Below are 6,152 nucleotides of genomic sequence, written 5' to 3'. Positions count from 1 at the left end.
GAGGGACTGTGCCCAGGTCCAGAATTCAAGCCCCACGACTGGCAAAAAATAAATAAATAAAAATAAAAATAAAATAAAACAATCCCCCGAAGTTTCATACAACTTTAGAAAGCTGATGAACACTTAAATGGGGTGCTTGGTATCTCCTGCCCCATTTAAAACCAGCCCCTTCCTTTCTCCACCAAGAGATGTCACTCTTTAACCTCAAAAGACCTCAAAATACCAGATTTTTTTTTCTTTCCTTTCTCAGCCACAAAGAGAAGAGTTTCCCAGGAAAATGTGCTTGAAATAGAATGCCACCTTTCGTTTTTTTTTTTTTTTTAGAATGCTACCTTTTTTGTAAATCAGACACTGGTGGCTCACACCAATAATCCTGGCTTACTTAGGAAACTGAGATCTGAAGACTATGGTTCAAAACCAGCTAGGAGAAAAAGTCCACAAGACTCCATCTCCAATTAACCAGCAATGTACCTGACTGGGACATGGCTTAAGTGATGAGTGCCAGCCAAGAGAAGAAAAAAACAAAAAAAGCTGAAAGTGAGTATTAGGCCCAAAGTTCAAATTCTGGCACCAACACACACACACACACACACACACACACACACACACACAAACACACACAAATTGCAACAGAATAACAGTTTTGTCTATAATCATCATGAAAGCTAATCTAGAAATAGAAATGTCGTGATTAAACGGTAGGGACCAGATAAAGAGATTAAGAGAGACAGAGGTACATTCTTGTTGGGGGGGGGGTGTTATTTTTGTTGTTGTTGTTTCCCATTTCACTCAGGATCTAGGCATAGTCCCTGAACTTTTTTGCTCAAGGCTAGGGCTCTACCACTTGAGCCACAGCTCCACTTGCAGGTTTCTGTGGTTAACATTCCTGCTCAGGCTGGCTTCAAACCACAATCCTCAGATCTCAGCCTTCTGAGTCGTTAGGATTACAGGTGTGAGCCACAGGTACCCACCTGTCATTCTTTTTGTGAAAGTCCTTTTTTCATGGCTGCTGCCAGGCGAGTGAAGCAAAGCTTGTAGCTAGACCTGAGCAGCCCAGGAGGAACCCAGGAGCCAGCTGCTGGGAGGCTTAAGATGGAAAAATCATAAGTCAGATTATACTATCAAGGAAAAATTAATTTGTTGTTGTTGTTGTTGGTTGTGGGGCCTGAACTCTGGGCCTGGGAGCTGTCTCTCAGCTCTTCAGCTCAAGGCTAGTGCTCTACCACTTCAGCCACAGCACTACTTCCGGCGTTATCTGTTTATATGGTGCTGAGGAATCAAACCCAGGGCCTCATGCATGCAAGGCAAGCACTCTACCACTGAGCCACCTTCCCAGCATGGAAAACTTTATCTTTTATATGAGAAACCAAAAAATTAATCAACTTCCCCAGGAAGACAGGAGTGTCCTTTAACATGGATCAGCATACCTCGGACTTAATGCTGCTCTCTGTGGCCTAATAGCTAACAGTCTTTTTCAAAGCATCTTGCACATGACACACATGAGGAAGGATCCAGTGGCATCTGGCTTACCAATGGCAGTGATCCCATTTTTGACAGCTAATGAGGTTTACCAAGGTTTTGTAAGTTTACCTTGGAGTACAGGTGATTTGAGTTGGGAAAGCTGCACTGTGACACTGATTGGTTTAATTTGGGGGTAGTCTGTACTCTATTATCTTGGCTATACCTGTAAATCGTGGTCTAGCAGCAAGATATGGATCAGCACTGCTACCGGACAAAGGAAGCAACTTACTGGATCAGGATTTCTTGCTTTTTGTTTTTGTTTCGACAGCTAGGGCTTGAACTCAGAGTCTGAGTGCTATCTCTGAGCTTGTTTTGTTCAAGACTGGCATTGTACCACTTGAGCCACAGCACCACTTCCAGCATTTTCTGTTTATGTAGTACTGAGGAATTGAACCCAGGGCTTCATGCATGCTATGCAAGTGCTCTACCCCTAAGCCACATTCCCAGCTGTGGATCAGGACTTAGAAAGATGCTATTTCCCACTTTACTTCAGACTGCATTTGCAGCATACCTTGGATCAAAACAATATAAACTACTCATAAAGACTCACTTCTCTATCCTCTATTCAATCCCTAGATTTTCTCTTGGGTCTCCACTTTTAGGGTTTACACCTTTAAAGAACCCAAGACTTGCCTGGACCATCATTCAAAGCATGCACATAAATATTACTGACACAGAGACCTCCTGAGAAAGGTTAGGAAAACACACTATGCTCTCAGAACCAGAGGTTCTAGACCTGGAGTTTCGAGGCACCTGTAATAGAAAGCTCCGTGATATTATAAACAAATTCCTCTACTTTAGGCTTCTCAGCCTTGCTGAGATTACACGTGTGTGCTACCATATCCAGTTTCTTTCCATACAGGCTGATTCACATAGTGTTTTCTGCCCAGGCTAGCCTGACACCTCAACCCCCCTGATTTTAGCCTTGTTTCTTGGGGTGGCAGAAGCACACCATTGTGCCTACCTATGGGTCCAGAAAGGGTCTCCCAATCTTATTTTCCAAGGATGGCCTTGAAATATGATCCTCCCATTCTTGGCCTTCCAAGTAACTAGGATTACACAGGCATGAGCCACTAGCATGTTGGTTGAGCAATATTTTTAAAGTAGGGGAAGAAAGAGGAGAGGAAAAGAATATGCTGAAAGCAAGCTAACAAAGGAAAGAGTGCTGTGGGAGGGTAAAGAGGGAAATGGACATAGGGCAGATTTGCAGGCCAGCAGGGAAGCCACACTTGAGGGCTTGTGAAAAGAGGATAGCAGTTAGGTGTGGGAGTAGGGAGGCAGCTAATTGGTGGAGATCCTTGAAGGCCATGATTAGTAGTTTTAATTTAATTCAAGAGGCAATTGGAGCTATTGTGGACTTGTAAGAAAGGGAGTGATATGATCAAGATGGTGCTTGAGGACAATGGTTCATGCCTCTGGAAGGGGGGATTAGATGAAGGAGCCCCTCAATCAGGATGCTAAACTGCACCTGTTTCCCCACCAGGTGTACGAGGGACATGGCATAGGACAGGACTGTGAGGCACGCAGAGCGGAGCTGGGAGACATTATAAAGGATAAAGCTTCATTCCTTCTTGTTCAAATCAGGCACTGGGTTAGGCAGCAGGCTGCCAAGAAGAACAGGCACAGAGGTTGGGACAAAAAGAGACAATCAAGCAATTCTAATACTGTGAGATAAGTGCTGTGACTATGAAATCAGAGAGATTTGAGAATGCTTGGCGGGAGCTGCACCTGTGGCTTGGGAAGGGACACAGGTGGTCAGGGAAGTTCCCCCCAGAGGATGGGGTTTCAAGCTTGGAAATTAGTGAGGGAACAGATAACGGTGAAATGAAAAGTCATTAGGAGCAATGTTACAAATTGGAAGGACAGGAATGGAGTCATGAGGGAGGAGAAGAATGCTTCCAGGCAGGATAGGTTCCCGGGGCCGGAAGAGCATGAAGGACCTCTCATCTGCAACAGGGACTTCATCCTAGGAGCAGCGAAAGACCAAAAGAGAGGCGTGATTTTAGTTTCATTGTAAAAAGAAAATATCCCTCTGGCTACGTTCATTACAGGTGGTGGGGATTAGAATGGGAATCTGGGAGTCTTCCCCATAGTTTAGGGGAGAGATGAAGACATGGGAATGTATTCAAAATATATTTAGGTTATAGAATTTACAGAACAAGAAAGAGATCGAAGCTGGGAGCTGGTGGCTCATGCCTGTAATCCTAGCTACTCAGGAGGCTGAGATTTGAGGATAATGGTTCAAGCCAGCTTGGGTAGGAAAGTCCCTGAGACTCTTATCTCCAATTAAACCACCAGAAAACTGGAAGTGGTGCTGTGGCTCAAGTGGTAGAGTACTAGCTTTGAGGTGAAGAGCTCAGAGACAGTGCCCAGAGTTCAAGCCCCAAGACCGAGAGAGAGAGAGAGAGAGAGAGAGAGAGAGAGAGAGAGAGAGAGAGAGAGAGAGAGAGAGAGAGAGAGAAGAAAAGGAGAAAGTCTAAAAGAGGATATCATATCAAGGGCTGGGAAGTGGCTTAGCAGTAGAGTGCTGGCCTCACATGCATGAGGCCCTGGATTTGATTCCTCAGCACCAAATAAACAGAAAAGGCACTGTGGCTCAACTGTTAGAGTGCTAGCTTTGAGCTGAAGAGCTCAGGGACAGCGTCCAGGCCTAGAGTTCAAGACCTACCACCGACCCAAAAAATAATAATAAATAAATAAATATAAATAAATAAGGGGCTGGGAAGGTGGCTCAGCGGTAGAGTGCTTGCCTTGCATGCATGAGGCCCTGGGTTCAATTCCTCATCACCACATAAGCAGAAGAAGCCAGAAGTGGTGCTGCAGCTCAAGTGGTAGAGCACTAGCCTTGAGCTGAAGAGCTCAGGGACATTTACCAGGCCCAGAGTTCAGGCCCCACAACTGACAAAAAAAAATCAGTAAGTAAATAAGTAAATAAATAAATGAAAGAGGATATCATCAGCCCAGGGACTACCAAACCTGTGGTAGTACCAATACTAGAAAATGAATTTCTACGTCTTTTTTTTTTTAAACTGTATATCTTGACCCAGGCACCAGTGGCTTACCCCTGTAATCCTAGTTGTTTAGGAGGCTGAATGCAGAATGATGGTTTAAGACTACCCCAGAGAGAGGGATGGTCATGAAACTCAATCTCAAAAATAACGAGCAAAAAAAAAAAAAAGAAAAGAAAAAAGCAACCCACCAATAAACAAAGCTGGAGGTGTGGCTCAAGTGGCAGAGCACCAGCTTAGGAAGTATGAGATCCTGAGCTCAACCACAGTACTCCCAACATCTTTTATTTCTCATAATGTCCTTTATTTGCTATAGCTTGGTCTTGAAATGTCCAAGGCTCACTGTTCAAGACCTCTTCACCAGCCTGTAGCACTGTTGGGAGGTGATGGAACTTTTAAGAGGTAGGACTGAGCCGGAAAACAAATGGCTCATGCTACTCAGGAGACTGAGATCTAAGGACCGAGGTTCAAAGCCAGCCTGGACAGGAAAGTCTGTAAGATCTCCAATTAATCACCAGAAAACTAGAAGTGGCACTGTGGCTCAACATGGTAGAGTACTAGCTTTGAGTAAAAAAAGCTCAGGGATAGTGCCTCACAATTGACCAAAAACAAACAAGCAAACAAACAAAAAAAAGGTAGGGCCCATCTGCAGGAAGTTAGGGCATTGGCTTATCCTCTTGAAAGGGATATTATAGGGCAGGGCATATGCTTGTAATCTCAGCATTCCAGAGGTGGAGGCAGGAGGATTGTGAGTTTGAAGCCAGCTGAGTAACATACTTAGTTCAAGGCCAGCTTAGGTCACTAGTGAGACCATGCCCAAAAACTGGGGAGGAGGGAATATTGGAACCTTTATCCCTCTCCACACTCTCTCTGTGCATATCAGCTGCCATGGAGGTAAGCAGCCCTCATTTCCCACATGCTCCACCATGGTGTACTATGCTGCGCAGGCCCAGTAAAATGAGGGTCAGAAAGCAGTCTGAAACATCTGTAACCCCAAGCCAAAATATTTTTTAAGTTAAAAATATTCACTGTTATTATGGAGCTGTACAGAGGGGTCACTGTCTCTTAAGTCAGGTAATGAATATATTTCATTATTTTTTTCTGTCAGTTGTGGGGCTTGAACTCTGGGACTAGGCGCTGTCCCAGCACTCATCAGCTCAAGGCCAGTGCTCTACCACTTGAGCCACTGCACCATTTCTGGTTTTCTGGTGGTTAAGTGGAGATTAAGAGTCTCACAAACTTTCCTGCCCAGGCTGGCTTTGAAACACAATCCTCAGATTTCAGCCTCCTGAGTAGCTAGGATTACAGGCGTGAGCGACTGTACTTGGCTGAGTATATTTCTTTTTTTTTTTTTTTTGGTCGGTTGTGGGGCTTGAACTCTGGGTCTGGGCGCTGTCCCTCAGCTCTTCAGTCAAGGCGAGCGCTCTGCCACTTGAGCTACAGCGCCACTTCCGGTTTCCTGGTGGTTTACTGGAGATAGGAGTCTCACGGTCTCTCCTGCCCGGGCTGGCTTTGAACCGAGATCCTCAGATCTCAGCCTCCTGAGTAGCTAGGATTACAGGCGTGAGCCACCAGCGCCCGGCTATAGATTTTGTTTGTTTGTTTTGTCGGTCGTGGGGCTTG

The 6,152-nt window shown here is 45.0% G+C and overlaps 1 pseudogene; it reads left to right on the top strand.

Annotated features, from left to right (window-relative positions):
- The first annotated feature begins 1,337 nt into the window (after window positions 1-1,337).
- LOC138818986 (transmembrane protein 126A pseudogene) lies at window positions 1,338-2,209 on the top strand (annotated as a pseudogene).
- Window positions 2,210-6,152: the final 3,943 nt, after the last annotated feature.

The sequence above is a fragment of the Dipodomys merriami genome, unplaced genomic scaffold, assembly GCF_024711535.1.
Source record: "Dipodomys merriami isolate MVZ:Mamm:240054 unplaced genomic scaffold, mDipMer1.0.p SCAF_8, whole genome shotgun sequence".
Classification (NCBI taxonomy): Eukaryota; Metazoa; Chordata; class Mammalia; order Rodentia; family Heteromyidae; genus Dipodomys; species Dipodomys merriami.
Note: the sequence above shows the minus strand (reverse complement) of the source record. Positions and strands in the feature narration are given on the sequence as shown.